This window comes from Podarcis filfolensis, assembly GCF_964270895.1.
Source record: "Podarcis filfolensis genome assembly, chromosome: 7".
NCBI lineage: Eukaryota > Metazoa > Chordata > Lepidosauria > Squamata > Lacertidae > Podarcis > Podarcis filfolensis.
Window position 1 is genome coordinate 85478628 of NC_139603.1, and position 24606 is coordinate 85503233.

General features: G+C 46.9%; 1 protein-coding gene across 2 annotated transcripts in view; it reads right to left on the reverse strand.

Moving 5' to 3' along the window:
- The window catches only part of PTP4A3 (protein tyrosine phosphatase 4A3), a 107865-nt gene that overhangs the window by 72796 nt on the left and 10463 nt on the right, over window positions 1-24606 (reverse strand). The window contains exon 2 of one of the 2 annotated variants that reach the window (XM_083622366.1): window positions 12160-12282. The gene's annotated coding sequence lies outside the window, so the exon portion shown is untranslated. Of the gene's footprint in view, window positions 1-6389; window positions 6534-12159; window positions 12283-24606 lie in introns of those variants that run through there. The other variant, XM_083622369.1, reaches the window with a different exon arrangement.

Consider the following 24606-nt stretch of genomic DNA (forward strand, 5'->3'; position numbering starts at 1 on the left):
TTGGCCAAGGCACAGTCTGACCCCCTCTCTCCTTCTGTAATCCTCATAGAACTCTAGCCCAATGGTTGCCATTAATTTGATTCTGAATTGATTTTAGAATGTATTTCAATTAATTGATTGTGATTTTATGTAAACTGTGTTACTTTTACTGTTGTTAGCCGCTCTGAGACCGGCTTCGGCTGGGGAGGGCGGGATATAAATAAAATTTTATTATTATTATTAACACCTGAAAGTGGATTTGCATGAACAATTGTGTGCGAGCTCAAGAAACGAATGCCCTGTGCATCTCCCGGCAAGATTTCAATTTTGGGCACCACAGCAGAGCTGTGAGAAGCACCACAAGCTTCGGGGTCCCGCGCCCTTTCAGCTGCACATTGGTGGTGCTTGCCGTGACATTGGCAGAATTCCAAGTTCCCCGGGTAGGAACGCATAGTGTGCCTGCCTGCCGCATTAAAATCAGAAGTGATCTCCGGTGACATTTAACTTTCGAGGCTGCAGCGTTTCTCCTCACATAGACCCAAGGAACATGCTCCGCGCATGCAGAAACCATGCCAGTCTCCCTGAAACGCAGGCCGTCCAATCCTAAGCCCTTGACAACGGACGGCAGCGCCAAGAACTCAAGAACGACTCGCTGTTTCTCTGTCTCTGCCTCACATACACACTGGCTGTTTGCAGATTTCCTGGTCTGCATCTGGGCTGTCAACCAGAAACGGAAAGTAGGTTACTGTCTCATCATCCGCCCGGGCCTCTGACTCGAATCTTCAAGTGCCTTTTGCAATTCAGCCGGAGCAGCGCTAACAGCGACAATGAGACCGTGAGGCCGCAAAACAACACACACACACAAAAGCTGCTGCGATTTTGCTTTCTTTGCAGGCCAGGAATATTCACATGGAATATTTTAAAGGCAGCAAAGGCAGGCAATGTAGATTTCAAATTCCCATGCAAACCATACTTTGAACTCCTTTTTAAATTTTTATTGGAAATTTTATTTAAAACATAACATAACCCCCGCCCCAATACAGAAATCCACCCTCATTAAACGTGAACATAACATACAATGAGCATAACATACAACAATACAAACCACCAAACAAAAGACTTCCTTTATCCTGTATCTGGCCTCCTTATTTACTTCTTATGAACCGTTTCCTTTATGAATAATTATTAAGATTTTTGTATCCACAAAGTCTCCTGCAGACATTAATCGAAACTATTCCAGGTATGTATTTTGGGGCACTGTTTTGTGAAGTCTTCTCTGCATACCTCGAACTCCAAATGTGTGGGCGTTTTGAATTTTGAACTTTTTGCGATACGAGGCGGCACTTGAAAAAGGGCGCCCACCCCCAAAACAAAAATCCCTATTGGGAAAAATTACGTATAGAAATGCACACAAGGAGGGAAGCGTGTTCAGTTCCTCGCTGCCTCCCGTGGCCCATCTAGTCCAGCAGCCTGTGGGAAAACGGCAAGCAGGATTCGAACACAAGACCCCTCTCCTCTCCAGTGGTTTCCAGCAGCTGGTATTCAGAAGCATCGCTGCCTCCGACGGTGGAGGCACAACGCAGCCATCCTGGCTAGCAGCCACTGAGAGCCTTTTTCTCCTCCACAATTTTTCCCAATCCTCTTTTAAAGCCATCCAAGTTGGAGCCATCCTGTGGGAGGGAGTTCCACAGGTTAACGACGCACCTAATTAGGCTTCTAGCAGGCTCACAGCTGTGGGCTGTGCTTCTTGGAGCGAGTATAAAACCTGTTACCTCCAAGGAGCTTGAGTTGATGTGCATGGTTATTCCGCTTCCTCGTTAAAACCCAACAACAGCTCTGTGAGTTGGGTTAGATTCAGAGCAACTGGCCAAGTCACCCAGCCAGCTTCATGCCCAAGTGAGGATTTGAACTCTGGTCTCCCAGTTCCTACTCCGAAAACGCTAGCCACTACGCAACACCTCCTCTCACTTTTCACAGATATCTGGTGCTTGGCAAAGCACGGCCCTCCCTCGAGTTCTCCGCACGCAAAGGTGCCACACGACACTTGTTCTGCATTCACAAAAAAGTGGTTTTACAATGTAGCAGCTCCCATTACCCTTTGGAACTCTCTGCCTCTTGACTCCAGGCAGGGATCTTCCGTGAACTTCATTCGTTGCCTGTTAAAAACATTTTTGCTTAGGCAAGTCTGCCCAGATATTCAGAATCCCGGTGTGTGTGTGGTTTTCTTAGGTCATTGCTGGCTTCAATTCTTTGAACGTTTTGTTTTCACTAATAATTTTGTTTTATAATTAAGTGTTTTAAATTTGTTGTTAGCCACCCTCAGCCCGGTTTTTGAACCGGGAAGGGCGAGGTATAAATAAAAATTATTATTATTATTATTACTATTAATAATAAAACGCTTTGAGGTTGTTGGTTTTTGTTTTGTTTTTACAATCAAGCGGTATGTGGATTTAATGAAATAAATCAGGGGTCAGCAAACTTTTTCAGCAGGGGGCCAGGTCCAATGTCCCTCAGACCTTGTGGGGGGCCAGACTATATATATTTTGGGTGGGGTGGGGAAATGAACGCATTTCTATGCCCCACAAATAACCCAGAGATGCATTTTAAATAAAAGGACACATTCTACTCATGTAAAAACACACAGTTTCCCAGATCGTCTGCGGGCCAGATTTAGAAGGCGAATGGGCCGGATCCGGCTACCCGGGCTGGATCCTACCCATGAAACAAATAAATACAGAACTGGTTGGAGGGGAGAAGGACAAGCACAGGTCATGGGGGTTACCTGTTCGGTCAAGATATGGGGGCACCTGAAGATATAGATGGGGCCAGTGTGTGGGGATAAAGACAGTTTCGTGTCTGTAAATGCACCAATGGTCAGATTAGCAGGGAGCAGAGGTTTGCAACCTCATGACCTCTCAAAGCCCTGGAATGCCTCCAGGATTCAAGGAGATACCAGCATATTTGCAAAGCTGCTGAATGTGATTTCTTAAATGCTAGCAGCTCTTATCTGGAAAGAGACAGAGAAGGGAGGGGAACACAGTGAGTCGAGGGGGAAAAAGAGAAAAACAGGATGAAACACAGATGCTGAAACCCTGTGGCTGCAGACCCTTGATAATTGTCGGTTAAACAGCAAAACAGGAAACTAACAGCTTATACCTGTGTGTGTGTGAATGGTGCTGTTTCTTTCCACCATCCAAAAAAAGAATCACACATTCAGCTGTTAAGAGACTTTTGTCAAGGCAACTGCCACCCAGAACGCCCCCCCCCGCTCACATTTAAAAATCACTTCCCCTTTGTCACAGCCAATTCTGAAATGCAAAACTCTTTTTTCTAAAAAAGCGCTTAACGCCGCACATCTGCTTACATTTTTAATTCTATTTGCATGAAGAGCAGAATCCTTGGAGAAATGCAAATATCTTACGGGAAAAGAAGCCTACTCGAGCGGAGCAGAACTCGAAAAAGGCGGGGGGTGGCCCCCTTTGCTTTCGCGATGATTTCGGCGCTTACGGTAAAACCCGACTGGTGTAAAAGAAATAGAAAAAGTCCCTGCAAATGTGGGGTGGGCGTTTGAGGGTGTCACAACTGCAGGGGGACGGTTAATGAGCGCCTGACACACCTCGGTGTCTGATATACTTTTTGATTCATTCAGAATATTGTTTCTCTTTAATATCAGGACCTGCTGATGGCATTGGGCAAGGATCTCTTTCCCCGCCACCCTCCACAACAGCATTGCAAAAATAGCCATCTCAACCCACTTCCAAAGTTTACGCTCATGCAATGAAGGGTTAGGGACGCGGGTGGCGCTGTGGGGTAAACCACAGAGCCTACGGCTTGCTGATCGGAAGGTTGGCGGTTTGAATCCCTGCGACGGGGTGAGCTCCCGTTGCTCGGTCCCTGCTCCTGCCCACCTAGCAGTTCGGAAGCATGTCAAAGTCCAAGTAGATAAATAGGTACTGCTCCGGTGGGAAGGTAAATGGTGTTTCCGTGCGCTGCTCTGGTTCGCCAGAAGCGGCTTAGTCATGCTGGCCACATGACCCGGAAGCTGTGCGCCGGCTCCCTCGGCCAATAAAGCGAGATGAGCGCCGCAACCCCAGAGTCGGCCACATTAAAGGTCAGGGGTCCTTTAATGAAGGGTTAATCCGAAGACGGAATAAGGAAAAGGCAGCTCCAGGGGGTTTACCCTGTTTTGTGTCTAGTGAATTTGCTGGACCTTGAGCCAAAACTTCTAATGCCATGGCTACATACAACGGTAGGAGTTTAATCTCATTGATTCCGAACTGCAACTATTTTGGGGTTCAATCACATACAGTGGTACCTCTGGTTGTGAACGGATCTGTTCTGGAGGCCAGTTCGTAACCAGAAAGGAACGCAACCTGTGTCCGCATGGGTCGCCACTTCTGCGCATGCGTGTGACGTCATTTTTGCACACCTGCGCATGCACGAGCGGCAAAACCCGGAAGTAACCCTTTCCGGTACTTCCAGGTCGCCGCGGGACGCAACCTGAAAAGACGTAACCTGAACCGAATGTAACAAGAGGTATGACTATACCAGCAAAATCAGGTGGCACAGCTACAAGTGATTGGAAGGTCATGAGCAGGGGTCGGCAACCTTAGGCCCATGGGCCACAAGCAACCCATGGGGGTTGTTTAACCGGCCCACGATCCGCCCCCGAACCAAGCAGCCCGCTATGCGAGTCCCCGCGCACTGCGCTAAACTGGCGCAGTGCGGCACGGCGACTCTGCTTCCGTGGCACTGGAAATTGCGTCTGCGCAGATGCCAGAAATTGCATCTTATCAGACGCTGGATATCGCCGGTGCAGGCGCGATCTGGCCCATGGAAGGATCTCTGCTGGAGTGAACCGACCCAGGTGAGGTACACCTTGCTGACCCCTGGTCCTGAGCGAAAATCCCACGTTCCCAAAAGATTATTTTTTGCAGGAAGAAAAGTGACATGGAAAATGCACAGCATCACAGTCGCTGCATCACAGAACAGGACAAATGTGTTCTCTCAACTAACCCAGTGGTTCCTAAATGTTTTAGGGGCAATGCCCCCTCGGTGCCATAATAAACGTCATCATTCAAAAGCGGCAATTTGCAAAAGGAAGCGAGTGACACAAAAAAATTTTAAGCAGTGACAATTAATTGCACATTTATTCAAAATCCGAACGAAACTATTTAATTATAGTTTCAGCGACACGGATTCTGAAGCCTGGTAGTTAATGACACCCCCCAGCAGCCCCTCTCTGCCACAAACTTGCCTCTCAGCGCCCCCACTATGTAAATCCAAAGCACCTTTGGGAACCACTGGTCTAACTTCCTTGTAAACCAGGCATGGCCAAACTTGGCCCTCCAGCTGTTTTGGGACTACAATTCCCATCATCCCTGACCACTGGTCCTGTTAGCCAGGGATGATGGGAGTTGTAGTCTCAAAACAGCTGGTGGGCCAAGTTTGGCCATGCCTGCTGTGAACAAATGAGGATGAACGCTCTGTAAATAAGAACATCGGAAGACCTTGCTGGGTCAGGCGAATGGCCCATCTGCTCCGCTGTATTCCACCCATTGTCTTCTCACAGCAGCCAACCAGAGGCCTGCAGCAAGCAGGATTCAAACACAAGAGCCCTCTCCCTTCCCGCAACCGGTATCTGGAAGCATTTCTGCCTCCAACTGCGGCGGTATAGCACAGCCATCACGGCTAGTAGCCATCGATAAGACTTCTCCACAGAGCTGTCCAATCCGCTTTTAAAGCCATCCCATTTGCGATTGCCTTAAAAAGCAATGACAAACCTAGACAGCATCTTAAATAGCAGAGACATCACCTTGCCAACAAAGGTCCGTATAGTTAAAGCCATGCTTTTCCCAGTAGTGATGTATGGAAGTGAGAGCTGGACCATAAAGAAGGCTGATTGCCGAAGAATTGATGCTTTTGAATTATGGTGCTGGAGGAGACTCTTGAAGAGCCCCATGGACTGCAAGAAGATCAAACCTCTCCATTCTGAAGGAAATCAGCCCTGAGTGCTCACTGGAAGGACAGATCCTGAAGCTGAGGCTCCAGTACTTTGGCCATCTCATGAGAAGAGAAGACTCCCTGGAAAAGACCCTGATGTTGGGAAAGATGGAGGGCACAAGGAGAAGGGGATGACAGAGGTTGGACAGTGTTGTCGAAGCTACCAGCATGAGTTTGACCAAACTGCGGGAAGCAGTGGAAGACAGGAGTGCCTGGCGTGCTCTGGTCCATGGGGTCACAAAGAGTCGGACATGACTAAACGACTAAACAAACAACAGCAGCAGCGAGTTCTGCAGATTAACCACGCGCTGTGCGAAGGAGGATATTCTTTTTACCTGTCCTTGACTCTTCAGCATTCGGCTGCCTGGATCTCCCCTGCTTTCTCCTCCCCGAGCCTTATCACTTACCGGCAGATTTGCAGCCTTCTGCATGCTTTCGATCCGGCGCATGAGAGAGAGAGAGAAAGACTTTCCGTAAGAGTCAGACGGGGCTGTTTGCGTATCCCTGGCAGACGAACAGCCCTGCTCTTCCAGCTGCAGTGGGAGAGAAGGAGAGCCTACAGGCGTGCGAGAGGAAAAGGGGAGGACACCGGTCTAGCGAGATCCTTATCAGAAGGTCATTTGTTTGCCTCTCGCAGGAGCAGCTGTGGGAAAGAGAGCGCACCTCCTGCGCACTCAGCCAGCGCCAACAGCGACACGGCCTCCCCGCCTCTGGCACCAGGTGCGCGGCTCCAGTTTGGCAGCTTCCTGGCAGGGCAAGAACCTGTTTGAGGTTCTCCTGCTTCCCCCACCGAGCCACAGAGATCGGCACTTTGATCCCAGGCCTGCCAACTGCACCTCGGAGTCTGTGGCAAGCGAGCAGCCAGCCCTGTGGCTGCAGATCCCTGATGAATGGATTTAATCAAGCCCGGTCATATTTGGCAGAGCTCGCTGGCACGCGGAATGCTGCCTGTTTCAAAAGGCCGGGCGCGCATTGCAAACTTGGTTTGGGGAGAGAGAACCTGATTATATATCATAGAACACAGGTCCCGAAAGACCTACATTGGCTCCTCGTACGTTTCCGAGCACAAGTCAAAGTGTTGGTGCTGACCTTGAAAGCCCTAAATGGCCTCGGCCCAGTATATCTGAAGGAACCCTGACAAGACAGACGTACTGTTTTTGGGGGGACAGGGGGTGGGCTGGTGTGAGGGACTCCCTGGTCCTGAATGGGGTAACCGTGCCCCTGAAGGACCAGGTGCGCAGCCTGGGAGTCATTTTGGACTCACAGAGGTCCATGGTGGCGCAGGTCAATTCTGTGTCCAGGGCAGCTGTTTATCAGCTCCACCTGGTATGCAGGCTGAGACCCTACCTGCCTGGAGACTGTTTCGCCAGAGTGGTGAATGCTCTGGTTATCTCCCACTTGGACTACTGCAATGCGCTCTGCGTGGGGCTACCTTTGAAGATGACCCAGAAACTGCAATTAATCCAGAATGCGGCAGCTAGACTGGTGACTGGGAGTGGCCGCCAGGACCATATAGCACCGGTCCTGAGAGATCTTCATTGGCTCCCAGTACGTTTCCGAGCACAATTCAAAGTGTTGGTGCTGACCTTGAAAGCCCTGAACGGCCTTGATCCAGTATACCTAAAGGAGCGTCTCCACCCTCATCGTTCTGCCCAGACACTGAGGTCCAGCGCTGAGGGCCTTCTGGCGGTTCTCTCACTGCGAGAAGTGTTGTGCTGTAGACTGTATCACTATGGAGAAGCTCATTCAGGCACTGATTCAAGAGTAGTACAGGGATCCGAAAATCAACAGTGACTGTTCGAAACTAGTAGAATCCATGCCAAACCATGTTCAAATGCTGCTTAAAAATAACAGAGGTCATATCCATTACTGGGACGCGGATGGCGCTGTGGGTTAAAGCACAGAGCCTAGGATTTGCCGATCAGAAGGTCGGCAGTTCGAATCCCCGCAACGGGGTGAGCTTCCGTTGCCCGGTCCCTGCTCCTGCCAACCTAGCAGTTCGAAAGCACCTCAAAGTGAAAGTAGATAAATAGGTACCACTCCGGTGGGAAGGTAAACGGCATTTCCGTGCACTGCTCTGGTTCTCCAGAAGCGGCTTAGTCATGCTGGCCACATGACCCGGAAGCTGTACGCCGGCTCCCTCGGCCAATAAAGCAAGATGAGCGCTGCAACCCCAGAGTCGGCCACGACTGGACCTAATGGTCAGGGGTCCCTTTAGCTTTTATCCATTACTAATGTACATATATGTGAGTTTTGTACATGTATGTGTGAGTTTTGTACAATAAACTACATGGTTTGTTTCATTTAATTTGCACAAGGGTGTAACTGGGGATGGGCAGAGAAGAAATCAAGTGTTGGGGAAGGAGGGGGAGGGGAGCAAGAACCCCCCAAACCCTCCCCACCACGAACATACACCCCCCCGAGTCTCTTAAAGCCCCCCCAGCAGAAAGGGCCTCCCTTAATCTGCCAGCAACTGAGGTTGTGTGGAAGTATTTAAGATTTAAACTCTCATAAGGGACACATTTTGCCAACTCCGCTATTCCCCAGCGGTGTTCCAATTTAATGCTGCACCCCCTTTCTCTCCCTGCTTTGGTGCTGCGGCTGCATTTCTGATGTGGTTTAATAGCTTGCTTTGAAATTCAAATCGCCAGCTGAGTCGAGGGGGTGGTCCCTTGCGTCGCAGGATCCTTCCACCACTCTCAGTAACGTGCGCCCCAAAATGACGCACAGGGATTTGCGTGTTCCCTTAAGCACGTGTGATGCATTACACACAAACAACGCCACACGCCTGCTTTCAAGTTTTCAATGAATCCTTTCCATACTGGACCCGTAACTGAATACACAGGAACAGATACGCTAAACGGGCACACCCTCCGTCTTGTTTATTTCTGTTCCGAGCTAAGCAATTTTGCCTTTTGCACACTGTATCGGCAAGTTTCTCAAGACAGCACCATTGTCTTTGCCGTAGGCTTGGAACTGTCAGCAGAAAGGCCACATATTTCAAATTGCATTGCCCTGCACAGTACTTTGCTTGACCCATCTTCTAAAATGGACTCCTTCGGCGATTGCCACTTCTATCCCTGTTCCAATTCCATTTTTTAAAACGGAAAATGACAACTTAGTTATTTCTTTCCTCCAGAGACCTCAAGATGGTGCATATCGTTGTCCCCACTTCATTTTAAATTCACAGCAACCCTGAGAAATGGGCTGGACTGGAAGACAGTGGGTGAGGATTCGAATCCTGGTCTCTGAGGTCTTAGTCCAGCACGTTTATATATTACACCACCCTGGCTCTGGCAGGTTGACGACGTGGGCTCTCCAAAATAAAAATCAAAAGAGAAGAACTGCCCAGGGGATCATTCACAGGAACTTTGTCTAACGTTGCTAAGTTATATTTTCCAGCTCCTGGCAGCTGTTGATTTCTGTGTTTCACAATTAAGCTGGTTACAAAAATCAAATCAGTTCAAGCGCCCAGGCTGCTGAGGATTCAATAATCTTGTGCGTTGCTCCAATATAGTTAAGGCTTTTAAAAAACACTTGACCAAATGATTTTGGCTTGTATCCACCTCGCAATGCAATTACCACTGGTTCACACCAAAGTAGTGAATGAATGAATTTATTAATACGGTCACAGAACAGCGTCAACACACACAATATCACAGATCATAAAAATATATATCAGAAATACAAAAGACAATATGAATATAACAAGGATTTAAATATAAAAATTAAAATTAATTATTAGCATGCCCCCTGTAAATAACATTTAGGGGTTTAGTCACTATGGAATACCACTTGCTTCCTGCGATTGATTGCAGACGCACAGAATTTAGCTACATTTAATGTAGTCTTGGGATTCTTGTCCTCTAGCAGTAGCTTTAAACTATGATGTTCCGATTCTTTCCTGGACTTTTGCAAAACAGGTGTAATAAAAGTCAAACGTATATCCTCATAAAGACAACGTAATAGTACATGTGAAGCAGTTTCAACTTCTAACGAGCCACAAGGGCAGACCCGTGCTGTGTATGGTTTACCCTCAAATCTGCCCTGAAGTAAGGCAGAAGGGAGAATGTTGAATCTGGCGAGGGTAAAAGACCGTCTGTATTTGGGTACCTGAAGACCTGACAGATAGTTAGCTGGAGAGAAACCTCTCCCATGGTCCCTTATTGCTGGATGTTTAATCATTTCGCTCATGTGGCATTGTAATTCTACGTCCCAGATACGCTGGCGAATTGTAGTCCTAGCTTTCTCGAAGCCTGTCGCTATCAGGGTCTGCTGTGGGATCCCCAAGCCTTTAAGCTTTTCCAGCAGTGTAGCTTTCCATTTACACCAAAGTAGTCTTCCTTGCTCCAACTCTGACATTCTTTAGAAAACTAACACACAAGGCAGGACCAGGAAAGTTAAGGCACGGTTACTAACCCCTAGGAACCAAATACCAAGCCATTTGTTGTGCAGGGGAACAAAATCACGTCACGCGTTCCTGACCGATAACCCGGAGAATATTCTGCTCGCCTTAGGCGAGCGACGTAACAACATGGAAGCACTCTTGGGTATTTTGGATGTGTGGGGAACCTACTTCGCCCCGGGGGCCACATTCCTTGATTGAAAGCCTTCTGAGGGCCGAATGCCATGGGCAAGACCGGAGGCAATAGTGCGTGGGACAATGAATTGGAAACTTTTTCCTAAGTAGGCTAGTTTCCACAGACTGCAACCACGGAGATACATCAGAAAAAGAGCAATCTCTGCCCCAAGCTGCATACAAACTGGAATCCTGACACTGAGGGAGCCAGGAAAGGATAAGGGAGGAATAGGAAAAGGTCGCAAAGGATGAGTGCAAACCTGTCATGGGGATGACTTTTAGATCAAGGGCCACATCCCCCCCCCAGGGGCCAGATGTCAGAGGCAAAATTCAGCACAGCAACGTATGTCCTGAATGGGGTAACTGTGCCCCTGAAAGACCAGGTGTGCAGCCTGGGAGTCATTTTGGACTCACAGCTGTGCATGGAGGCACAGGTCAATTCTGTGTCCAGGGCAGCTGTTTATCAGCTCCATCTGCTACGCAGGCTGAGACCCTACGTGCCCGTGAACTGTCTCGCCAGAGTGGTGCATGCTCTAGTTATCTCTCGCTTGGACTGCTGCAATGCGCTCTATGTGGGGCTACCTTTGAAGGTGACCCGGAAACTTCAACTAATCCAGAATACGGCAGCTAGACTGGTGACTAGGAGTGGCCGGCGAGACCACATAACACCGGTCTTGAAAGACCTACATTGGCTCCCAGTACGTTTCCGAGCACAATTCAAAGTGTTGGTGCTGACCTTCAAAGCCCTAAACGGCCTCGGTCTAGCGCCGAGGGCCTTCTGGCAGTTCCCTCGCTGCGAAAAGCCAAATTACAGGGAACCAGGCAGAGGGCCTTCTCGGTAGTGGCGCCCGCCCTGTGGAACACCCTCCCAGCAGATGTAAAAGATAAAAATAACTACCAAACTTTTAGAAGACATCTGAAGGCAGCCCTGTTTAGGGAAGCTTTTAATGTTTAATAGGTTATTGTATTTTAGTGTTTTGTTGGAAGCCGCCCAGAGTGGCTGGGGAAACCCAGCCAGATGGGCAGGGTATAAATAAATTATTATTATTATTATTATTATTATTATTATTATTATTAAAATCATTTTTCATTGGAGTACTTTCAACACACCCAAACACCTCTATTCTTTATATGGGCGGGGGGGGGGGGGAGGCATGATCAGAGCTCAAGAACACCTGCCAGCCAGGTAGAAACATTCAAGGAGGATGTGAAGCTGGAGGAGGGCCAGGCACAGAAGCCCAGAGGGCCACATTTGGGAGCTGGGACCCCGGCTTTCGGCCCTTAGGAACATGACGCACCTTCAGGTTGGTAGAAATACCTCCAAACACCAACAAACAGGGCACCGCGTTTCAAAACTTCCTCCTACTCTAACACCGCAGAGTCAAGACAGGAAACGCCCTCGAATCGTTGCCCAGAATGCTGACCGTGGGCTGGACCCAAAACGACAAAATGGCAAGCAAAGGAAAGATGTGCAAATGTCAAAACTCTGTCAACACAGGGCATGCGCATAGGAATGGCGTCAGGCGTGCTCCAGAGGCAGCTTGGACCACAACCATGTTGTTTTAATAATAAAAATTATAAAAATAAGAGTTACTTACCTAAATCAGCACACGCATCCAAGAAATCTCCCAACAGATTCAAAAGCCGGGAGCAGTAAATTCATCTGCCTCCTACAAATTCCATGCTCAGCAGTTTTCCAGGACACCATCCAAGCCCCACGCCTGTAAAGATATTGACAACAGGAACAATGATTTGTATTATTATTATTATGTTTTTAGATATGCTGTAAGCTGTCCAGACTACCTGGGGAAACCCAGCCAGATTGGCGGGGTATAAATAAAATAATAATATCTGCTAGGATGGATCTTTAGAATTATCTTTAAAATCCACCTGTGCCCTAACCACCTAACTTGGCTCACTTTTCTGATCTCGCTGTTCTCAAGCACATCACTGCCAGTTACAGACCAAAGTAGACAGTGCACTAGATATTGCCTCCTGCTGCACGAAGCAGCCAAGTCCATTTAAAGGCTAGCATAATTGCTTAAATTTAACACCTGCAGAAATCCCGGCGTCCCAAAACATATATTTAAAAGCACACTGCTCTTTTTTTCGCCGCAAAGATTCTTTAACAAGCTGCGAGGCAAATGCATTCAGCACAACCCCAAGTTAAAATATGGATTTGCAAGGAGAGCAGAATGTACACGGATGGCAGCTGAGAGACACACACATGACTTTTTAAAAATGGGAACGAAAGCTGCTTGAGATTCTATGGCAGACAACAACATAGAGACACTCAAAATTTGCTGTGGATTGCAGATGACACACATATATTTCCTGCGGTTAAGTAAGAAGACTCAGGGCTCTGCTTCACGGCAAAGTTTCTAAGCACAGGAAAACTGTTCAGAGCGCACAAGGTTTTGCATGTTATGTTCTATTTTGATATGGGGACTTTTGTCCCCAAGTTTAAGTAGTTGAGTGAGAATCATCCACGACAGGTTTCTGTTCTGCGGAGCCCATGATCTCACCTTACGTGATGCTATGGTGAAAGCTGGGAAGTCAGATGAGGCAACACTTGCAAAACAACCTACAGCAATATAGCCAAACAGGAAGAGGCTAGAGACAAGCAAGAAACACAGATTGCAATTCCTAGCAGAGCCGTGTTCATCAGAATCAGAGCCCTCTTATTTTACACTTGAAAAGTAAGACTTTAGAGCAATATGGCCCAACTAGACATTTCGCTTTGGGAGCTTCAGCCACTTAGCACCAAGCTTATATATCCGAGTTTCTAACACTGTTGGTGTCTCATTCTAGGTTTGCTGCCTGCTTGCATGCCACAGTTTACCCGTTCAGACACCAAACTGTTGTTGTTGTTGTTTAGTCGTGTCCGGCTCTTCGTGACCCCATGGACCAAAGCACGCCAGGCACACCTGTCTTCCACTGCCTCCCGCAGTTTGGTCAAACTCATGCTGGTAGCTTCGAGAACACCGTCCAACCATCTCGTCCTCTGTCATCCCCTTCTCCTTGTGCCCTCCATCTTTCCCAACATCAGGGTCTTTTCCAGGGAGTCTTCTCATGAGGTGGCCAAAGTCTTGGAGCCTCAGCTTCAGGATCTGTCCTTCCAGTGAGCACTCAGGGCTGATTTCCTTCAGAATGGATAGGTTTGATCTTCTTGCAGTCCATGGGACTCTCAAGAGTCTCCTCCAGCACCATAATTCAAAAGCATCAATTCTTCGGTGATCAGCCTTCTTTATGGTCCAGCTCTCACTTTCATACATCACTACTGGGAAAACCATAGTTTTAACCATACGGACCTTTGTTGGCAACTTAACAATGGTGTGGACTGATGCCTAGATTGGTTTACTGAACTTGGTCTGCTTCTTTGCATAGCTGCCAACTTTTCCCTTTTCTTGCAAGGAACCCTATTCGGAATAAGGGAATTTCCCTTAAAAAAAGGGAAACGTTGACAGCTATGCTTCTTTGTGAAAGGAAGGGGACAAGATAGGTCTTGTGTCTTTGCATCAAGTTATAAGCATTTATTCCTGTCAACGGAACATATCGATTGCTTTAAGACACAAGTCATTTTAAACTTGCAATGGCTTCAGAGGGAGAGAAACGGGAGTTTGCTTTAATCGCTCACAGGAATCAGTGGTATTTAAATAGCCCTAAAGTCCAGTTGAATTATGGCCATACTCTGTCTCATAGAGAAGCACTGGCCCCCAATCCAGCCTGCCATGACTAACTCTCTTTGAAACCAGTGGAGGCGAACTTTATTTTCAACTAACCTCTATCAATTCAGCCTTTGGGACTTTGTCGTTATTAATCTTTCTTGGACTGAAGCCACTCTTTTGCCAATTGCCAACCCGCATGTAATAAAGACAACAATTTGTTGTCTGGCGATTCTGCTTGCTGTCCATGAAAACGTACAGAGACAGACAGAAATCCATTAATTTCATAATTGCACCTTGTCTCTGAACAGATACTTCTCTAGTGCATGATCAAACCTTTTGCATTATGCTCCGACCTTGTGAAAGACGCATGCTGAGTTAAAACCTGCCCAGTGAGCATGCATATGCAAATACAGTGGTTCTCAAACTTTATTCTCAGGACCACATTTTCAGAATAAAAATCAGCTTGCACCACGCCAAATTTTTATTTATTTATAAAAAATGCACTTGAAAACAGAAAAGCAGCAACTCTTAGCAATGCTTGATTTATAACGTAGAACACAGTGACTTTATAGTATGATCACGGGACACCCAGAAAGTACAAAACAACGCAGCTACTTAAGAACATGAACCATTTCCAAAATATAATTATAAACGAGTCATCTCTAGCGCTCTGTTTGAAAGGCGATTCTGGGACACAACCGGGACTGCCATCAGTATCGCTTGTCGTTCTTTTTTCTCATTTTGAAAAGATGTTTATTCATGTTCTGAAACTAAATGAAAAATATGGGCAAGGACCAATTTATGCACAGCCACGCACGCATGCTGAACCCAAAAGTGACTTTAAAAATGGCAAAAACGCCCACAAAATAGCCCAGAAAGGTCAAAATACTGTGTGAAAACAGCGCCTAGTGATCCCACAAGCCTTTGCAAGTGCAATTGCTGGGGTCCTTGTACTGACCATTGAGGGCTGTGGAGAGTTGGGAGTTTGTGCAAGGAAGTTTGGAAGGAGCGACTGTGGCGATGTTGTGCAAGCTGGATTTCGAAGGGGCAGAGGAACCAGAGACCAAATTGCAAACATGCGCTGGATTATGGAGAAAGCTAGAGAGTTCCAGAAAGACATCTACTTCATTTGACTATGCAAAAGCCTTTGACTGTGTTGACCACAGCAAACTATGGCAAGTTCTTAAAGAAATGGGAGTGCCTGATCACCTCATCTGTCTCCTGAGAAATCTCTATGTGGGACAAGAAGCTACAGTTAGAACTGGATATGGAACAACTGACTGGTTCAAAACTGGGAAAGGAGTACGGCAAGGCTGTATATTGTCTCCCTGCTTATTTAACTTATATGCAGAATTCATTAGGCAAAAGGCTGGGCTGGATGAATCCGAAACTGGAATTAAGATCGCCGGAAGAAATATCAACAACCTCAGATATGCAGATGACACAACCTTGATGGCAGAAAGTGAAGAGGAATTAAAGAACCTTTTAATGAGGCTGAAAGAGGAGAGCGCAAAATATGGTCTGAAGCTCAACATCAAAAAAATGAAGATCATGGCCACTGGTCCCATCACCTCCTGGCAAATAGAAGGGGAAGAAATGGAGGCAGTGAGAGATTTGACTTTCTTGGGCTCCATGATCACTGCAGATGGTGATAGCAGTCACGAAATTTAAAGATGCCTGCTCCTTGGGAGAAAGGTGATGGCAAACCTAGACAGCATCTTAAAAAGCAGAGACATCACCTTGCCAACAAAGGTCCGTATAGTTAAAGCTATGGTTTTCCCATTAGTGATGTACAGAAGTGAGAGCTGGACCATAAAGAAAGCTGATCGCCGAAGAATTGATGCTTTTGAATTATGGTGTTGGGAGGAGACTCTTGAGAGTCTCATGGACTGCAAGGAGATCAAGCCTATCCATTCTGAAGGAAATCAGGCCTGAGTGTTCACTGGAAGGACAGATCGTGAAGCTGAGGCTCCAAGACTTTGGCCACCTCATGAGAAGAGAAGATTCCCTGGAAAAGACCCTGATGTTGGGAAAGATGGAGGGCACAAGGAGAAGGGGACGAGATGGTTGGACAGTGTTCTCGAAGCTACCAGCATGAGTTTGACCAAGCTTTGGGAGGCAGTGGAAGACAGGAGTGCCTGGAATGCTCTGGTCCATGGGGTCACGAAGAATCGGACATGACTAAACGACTAAGCAACAACAAAGCGCTGCTGGTTTTTTTAAAGGGTTTTTTGAGGGTTTCCAGAGGCTTAGAAGGTGTTTGCAGGCTTTTCCAATGGCATTTCAAAACGTACGTGATTTCCCGTAAATGTGCGGTGCCTCGGGACGTAACTAGCACGTAAACGGGGAGTTGCCTGTACTATACTACACAGAAACGTCGAAATGTTTCTTTTAACGTCCTTGAATCTTTCCGTCAAACTTGTCATCCTCTCCTGCCAAACCCTTTTGAGAACCACCGTCCTAATATATAATGGGAAGGAAACATGTAATCTCCATTGCGGAGAGGGGATCCTTTGGCGATTTAAATCAACGCAGCTTGCAAAGAGATGACAAATAAGGTTGTGTTTTTAAAAAATAAATAAATCATTTTCTTAAGAATTACAACTACGAAATAAATTTATGCAATCTCTGGCCAGGCCACTTCCTGGGAAAGTTTTCAGGACTTTGCAGATCAGCCTCACAGGAAGTTTCCCGCAAAATATTGCTGTCTAGTGAAATGTTTTCTTCCCTTCAAGAGGTCAGGTCTCTCTCTAAGACCAGGGCAGGGGGATGAGGAAAGTTACTGGGGAACAAACCATGTATTCAATCATTTGGCCTCTCCAAAGCTTTTGGACTGCAGAGAGAGATTCAGAGAGAGCCCTTTTAAAAACTTTTACTTTGCAAGGCGAAAATGCACCTCTATAAAAGAGAAATGCACCTCTATAAAAGAGGGAGGCAGTGGAAGACAGGAGTGCCTGGCGTGCTCTGGTCCATGGGGTCATGAAGAGTCGGACACGACTAAACAACAACAAACATCTTCCAAGACAATAATGCCCACTTACTCCACAAAGAACTCATAACCCAGCTACTTTCAGCAGCCAGAAGCATCACAGCCAGACACTGGAGAAACCTGTCAGGAGTAAGCCTGGACTAAATGGTACCAAATAGTATGGGAAACAGCCCTACTAGAAGAATTAACCAATAAACTGAAACTGACACAGGGACAAATAGAAGTAGACGCCTTCAGCCCGGTGTGGCTCCCCTTTATCACATACACAGCCCAACAAGACAACGACAAAAATGCACCAACAGCATACAAATCAATATGGCTAACCTGATCCAAAACACCCACCCACCCAACTCACACACGAAAACAAAGACCACCACAGCCAACCACAAATGAACAACCACACCCTAGGCCAACCCCAACCTCTCTCACCACCAAAGGAACACAAGTAAACAGCAGAGAACCTGCACAAGCGACGCGGACACCAAACCCTACATATATTAAGTAAAATAGAAGCATTGCCACCCGACCTCATCCCCACTCATCTTTCCCCCTTTTCTTCCTAACATCTCAACAAACGAAACTGATTTGTAAAAATGTTACATGAAAAAAAATATACGAGAGTGAGAGATTGCACACGCTTTTGTAAAACAAGAAAATCTTTAAGAAAAAAGAAAGCATCCTTTGTATCTCTAGACAAAAAGACGGTGAAAGCACCTCTTGAAACCAGCATCTGTTGCCCCGCTCAGAAGTCCGCAGCTGTCTCTTCAAGGCCCGATAAAAGTGGGAGCTGCATTCTCGAGTGCCGGGCCAAAGCGGTCCTCCCCTGCTAAGCCGCTACTACTAATCAGTTCAGCTCATTAACGGAGCCTCAGATCTCCCAGGTTTCCCAAGCTTTCCTCCCCGCTGCGCAGCAACAAGGACGCAGCTTGCAATTAGAAAGTGACGTTGCAAACAGCGTTAAGGCAGCCCTGCGCCTCGATTGAGTGCAGCGGCGCTGCAATGAGAAAAAGCTGCAGAGCGCGGGGTGTTTTTAGTTTAGAGGAGACGAAGAGGCAACAGGTTTGCGTGTCGACGCCCAAATAAAGACACAGTTCACACAACACTTTCGTTTTGGTTTTCGGCATAATTTTGGCCACAACTTTATTGAATTACAGTATGTGAGTGGTTGCTTAGGCATTGGTTAGTGACTATCTGTTCCCACATAGAGGTAGGAACAGAACTGACAACTGCAAGCCTGAGGAAGTCAGCCAGGGTAAACATTTTTGGGGAGAGACTACAGCTGGGTGCCAGGCTCTCACCTCTCCCCAAATGTTCCCAGGGGCTCTTGCGTGGCCCTAGGCCCTTGCCAGGGGTTCGGACAAGAGCATGGCGAGCCCCTGGATTCCTTTAACGGAATATTCTTGCAGCAGCAGCATTGGAGGGGCAGGTACAGCCAACCACATCCCCTCCACCAACCGAAATTAACCAATGCCTAACTGCAACCTTGGGACGCGGGAGCCGGCGTAGTTTCCCGGTCATGTGGCCAGTATGACTAAGCCACTTCTGGCGAACCAGAGCAACGCACGGAAACGCCGTTTACCTTCCTGCTGGAGCAATACCTATTTGTCTACTTGCACTTTGACGTGCTTTTGAACTGCTATGTTGGCAGGAGCAGGGACCGAGCAACGGGAGCTCAACCCGTCACGAAGATTCGAACCGTGAACTTCTGATTGGCAAGTCCTAGGCTCTGTGGTTTAACCCGCAGCGCCACCCGTGTCCCTCTCTAATTTCTAGCTTCTTCTAAATAACACCACGTTTCAGCCTTGTTTTAGAATTTATTTATTTTTTAAGTCACAGCCAGTGTTAGAAACTAGGAGAAAAAAAGCTAGGAGCCAAATGGCTTCTGGGTCCTGGGTTTAGGTGCCAAAAAAGAATGTCTAGTCATGCGTCGGTAGCACTTTTTATTTTCCCCTAGAAAGAATGCAAAATGGATTAACCCGTTCCAACCCCTAAAATAGCAATTTAACATGAATTTTACTATTTAACAAGACCATTGATCCAGTGTACTGGATGTACTACCAGTGTACTGCAGTCACACTATTGATCAATCAGTAGCTGAGCTGGATTCCAGTGTCACAAAAACAAAACAAAAAGCCGCAAAAACAAATACGCAAAATAAATTGCAAAAACAGACACACCTCAGCATAACACTCGAAACAGAAGTGTGGCACTCAAATCGGAAGCATAACACTCAAAACTGAGCATATTCAGCTTCCAAAAAAGTTTGCAAACTGGAACGTTTACTTCCGGGTTTGCAGTGTTTGGGTTCCAAGTTGTTCTGAGTGCCAAGGCGTTTGAGAACCAAGCTACCATCGTATTTGAATTTTCTTCACAAAGCTGAGATGCTCCAGATGTTTTAGACTATAGCACTGCCAAGGGTTGGGCCAGATGACCCCTTGGGTCCCTTCCAACTACAATTCTTTTTATTCCCATAGGGCTATAGCCCCAAACATCTGGAGGGTGCCAAGTTGGCAAAGGCAGGACAGTACAATGAATTCCGCTCCTCCCCACCCAAACCCCGATTTCAAAGACACCTGGAAACAAAGAACAGAGGGGAATTTAGACAGCAAGACAGTAAATTGAAGCTGGTGGTGGGCATGAAAAGAGGATGTAAAGAAATCTAATACCCCCCCCCAAAAAAGCAATTTTAGAATCATATATTGAAGAAGCGAGAGAAACGCAGAATAGTAGCCTCTTCAGCCAGCGTAGTGGACAGACTTGCGGAACTACAAACGAGCTGGGAGATTGCAAAACTGTTATGCTTACATGGGGAGAAAAAAGCAATTTGGAGTCTTAAAAAAAGAATAATGCGGAGAGTCTTAATGTCTGAGAATAGATTCAGAAAACTTGTTCCTCTGTCCAGCATTCGCTATCCTCTACATCCTATGACTGGCTTCCATTTTGCAACGGGAAAATCCAACATCAACTTCAAACGAATTTGGAAAAACGGCACTAAAAAAGGCTATGGGGAAGAGGTCGTAATGGGAAAGCGAAATGAAAAATCCAAATAGGAAATATGCACGGGTTTGCTCAAATAAGTGTCATCTTTGCAAATAATGCATTCCACTCCAGCTCCACGGCGAGAGCGAGGAAAATAAGCTTCAAGTTATTATGAGGGAGAGTTTGCTAGCAGCGCGGTATGGAACGAGCGGAGGGGGAAAGTGGCTACGAATGTTCTGTCTGATTACATCCAATGATGACATCAATTTTGGAGAGAATGAAGTCTCCATTCTCCCGGCACCCTGGGAGAAGTCGTCGTTCCTCCAGCAACAGCAGAAATTAGCAATCGACAGGCTGGAGAGGACCCTGCAGGGTTCGGAAATGAGCTTCCGAAAGGTAGGAATGAAATTGTGACTGCATCAAAGGCTTCTAACAGAGGTAGAAGCATGGCCATGGAGCAGAAAATCAGGTGTGGGAGAGGATGACTGAGACAGGAACACAGAAAGCCTTGATAGCTTGGATGGTTAAGAGCGTGGTGCTGATGTACAGTGGATGCTCGGATTGCTAACGTGATACATGCGGGAAGCACGTTCGCAACCCGCAGCGTTCGCAACTCGCAGCGCCGCGTGTGTGCACGCGCGGGTTGCAATTCGCAGCTTCTGCGCATGGTGCAATTTAGCGCTTCCTCACATGCGCGACCACCGAAACCCGGAAGTAACCCGTTCCAGTACTTCCAGGTTTCAGCACATCTGTAACCCGAAAAAACGCAGCCTGAAGCGTCTGTAACCCAAGGTATGACTGTACTGCCAAGGTTGCAGGTTTGATCCCCGTATGGGGCAGCTGCACAATCCTGCATTGCAAGGGGTTGAGATTTAAGAATTATGCCGTAAGAGGAAGGTAGCAAAGCCAAAATGTCAAAAATCAAGCTTTCCAGTTTAGCCAAGCAGCTCAGCAAAAATCAACACAAGAGGCCCAGTGAACATGTGTGAGGACCATCCAAAGTCGTTGACCTTTTTTTTAAGGATGGAAGTTGTTGACCTTCTTTTAGGATTTCCCCCCACGAAATAAACCACCAGAGGCCGGGCTAAACCAATGGGCGGGCAGTTAGGCCCCCGGGCCGGACTTGGGACATGCCTGGGTTAAATGGTGTCAGCAACAGTTACACCCCATTAGGGGACAAGCACCGGATAGGATAGGTGCACACTTAGATACATGACCTCAGCAACTTTAAATAGGGAACACTGCAGGATCCAAACTCCTTTGGCAATGTCTTTAAACCCTTTCCCACCGTGGGAACGGTATACCTGCTTCTATGAACCTACGGGGCCCAAATGGGACTTTACGGTGAGATGCAAACATTTGGCAAAATAAGAGAGCTGTTTTCTAAACATCAGGTGTATAAACCAGCATACCCATCTTCGGTGCTGGAGTCAACATGTGAACCATGAGGGCACTGCATCATGGTTTAGTGATCTGATGGCTCTGGATGTGGCGGCGCCCGTCACCTGGCAAATTTATTTGCTGATTTTGCAGGTCTTGGGAGATGAAATGCAGAACAGCATGCAGGTAAGCTAAAGAGAGGCAGGGGAAGCATCACTTCTTGCATGGGAACTGATTTTCCAGTCGACATGCGCTCTTGCAGAAATGCAGTATCGTTTGCAGATATGGGTGGCATTTGAGCATCTCAGCATCAAACAAACCCACAGCTCCCCGCGCTCAACAAAACCACAGAGATGGGAGGGAGCGAGATTGTAATGCAAGCCCCTGGCTGATGCAGAAAACCCAGAGCTGGAGCATCCTTCTTGCGGCTCAATGTGAATTAGCCTGATCCTCTATTCCCTTTCTCCTTCATGAAGAAACCCTCTCTGGGACCCCATATTTAAATTCTTCCCTGGTCTCCTTGCTGGCCCTAGTAGGACCAACTTGGCCAGTTAGCCCTGGTGATCATTTGATGTCTACTGACTGGTTTGTGTTGTTGTTTCCCCCCAAAATGACCCCTGAATTTTTGAATTTTATTGATATTGATGCTGCACTTTGTGTGATATTTTATGCTGTTTTTAAGTCGCATTTTAATCAATGTTTTATATTTGCTGTTTGGCCGCCTTGAGCCTGGTTTTTAAACCTGGAAGGGCAGGGTATACCGTATTTTTCGCTCTATAAGACACACTTTTCCCCTCCTAAAAAGTATGGGGAAATGTGTGTGTGTGTCTTATGGAGCGCATGCAGTCTGCGCAGCTATCCCTGAAGCCAGGAGAGCGAAAGGGATCGGTGCTTTTGCTGTGCAGTAATCCCTCTTGCTGTTCTGAATTCGCTTCGCTGGAGAGGCACTGCGCAGAGAGGGAAAGAATATTTTTTCTCTTGTTCCCCTCCTCTAAAACTAGGTGCGTCTTATAGAGTGAAAAATACGGGAAATTTGAATTTATTATTATTATTAATGTGTCAAGAGAATCTCTGGCTGTTAACCAGGAGGCTGGTGGTTCGAGCCCACCCAGGGAAAGGCTTTGGGCAGGATTCCTGAGTGCAGCGGGTTGGACTAGATGACCGCAGGGGTCCCTTCCGACTCTACAACTGTGATTCTATTATTTCCATCAGATGGCTCTCCTGCCGCATCTCTTTCCTCTTCTGTGTGACTTGAGCCGCTATCATCCTTGCTTATTCCCAGGCTTGGTTTTCCAGGAGACATTTGCGATACAGACGCCACAGCTGCGAAGCCAACTCCCTTATCTCCTTAACCCTGGGATTTAAGAGCAAGGCGCTGGACAGAGGCTACAGCTGCCAAGGAGTTTAAAGCGATGGTGGGATTGTAAGAAAGTGAAAGGTTTCTGGGAGATGATATATAAAGAAATGAAAAGGATGTTAAGATATACATTTGTAAAGAAACCAGAGGCTTTTCTTTTAGGGATTACAGGAAATGAAATAAAAAGAAAGGACTGTAAACTTTTCCAATATGCAGTTACGGCAGCAAGAATTCAACTGGCCCAGAAATGGAAACAAGAAGAAATACCAACGATAGAAGACTAGAGAATGAAACTGACAGATTATGCAGAACTGGACAAATTAACTGGAAAAATTAGATATCTTCGAGACCAAAAGTTCATCGAGGACTGGGGAAAGTTTGTGGAGTATCTGAAAAGTATATGTGAAGTTCAAACAACGTTAGTGGGGTTTCAAGAAGCACTGTGAAATTTGAGATATATTGTTAAAAAGAAATAGAGAGGGAGAGGAAAGACTAACGGCAATATTAAACATAAGAAATGTGTAATTGAAAGATAAATACGGATGATTGTCAGAGAAGCTAAAGGAAGTCCCAAATGAGATAAATTTATGAAAATTGGGATAATAATTGTGTATTTATGCTAAAAATTAATAAAAATTATTACAAAAAAGGAGTTTAAAGCGAGCCCCTTAACCCACAGCCGTTCCTTTCGATGCGCAGTCTTGTGATAGACACCCAATTCTAGGTCTCCCACGGTGCCCATTTGGCGCTTAATGCCATCAGCAGACAGCGCAGGATGAACTACAATACGATAATCTTTATTGCCATTGTCCCATACAGAACAACGAAATTTAAAAATCTACATAAGACAATTCAAAAACCAATAAGCCTGCTATCCCAACCTGGTTAGCCCCCTAAAAACTCTGATACCCCATTTTTTAATACAATATACTCCCATAGAGGGGACGCGGGTGGAGTTGTGGGTTAAACCACAGAGCCTAGGACTTGCTGATCAGAAGGTTGGCGGTTTGAATCCCTGCGACGGGTGAGCTCCCGTTGCTCGGTCCCTGCTCCTGCCACCGTTGCTTGGTCCCTGCTCCTGCCAACCTAGCAGTTCGAAAGCACGTCAAAGTGCAAGTAGATAAATAGGTACCGCTCCGGCGGGAAGGTAAACGGCGTTTCCGTGCGCTGCTCTGGTTCACCAGAAGCGGCTTAGTCATGCTGGCCACATGACCCGGAAGCTGTACGCCAGCTCCCTCGGCCAGTAAAGCGAGATGAGCGCCGCAACCCCAGAGTCGGCCACGACTGGACCTAATGGTCAGGGGTCCCTTTACCTTTCCATATACTCCCATAGAGACTCCTTACACTGCGTTTAAAACCAAAATCACATTTGGATAGAAACTGTTTCTCAGGCGGCTAGTCCTGGTCTTTATAACCCTGTACCTTCTTCCAGAAGGCAGAAGCTGAAAGAGATCATTTCCGGGGTGCGCACTATCCTGCGCTATCTCTGCAGCTTTCTTATGGCACCTGGAAGCGTAGATTTGATCCAAGGTGGGAAGAGTGCACCCAATTATTCTCTCCGCAGTCTTTACAACCCTGGACAGCATTGTTTTTTCCCTGACCGTGCAGCTCCCAAACCACACACACAGACCATAAGTTAATACACTCTCAACAGTACAATGGTAAAATGCCG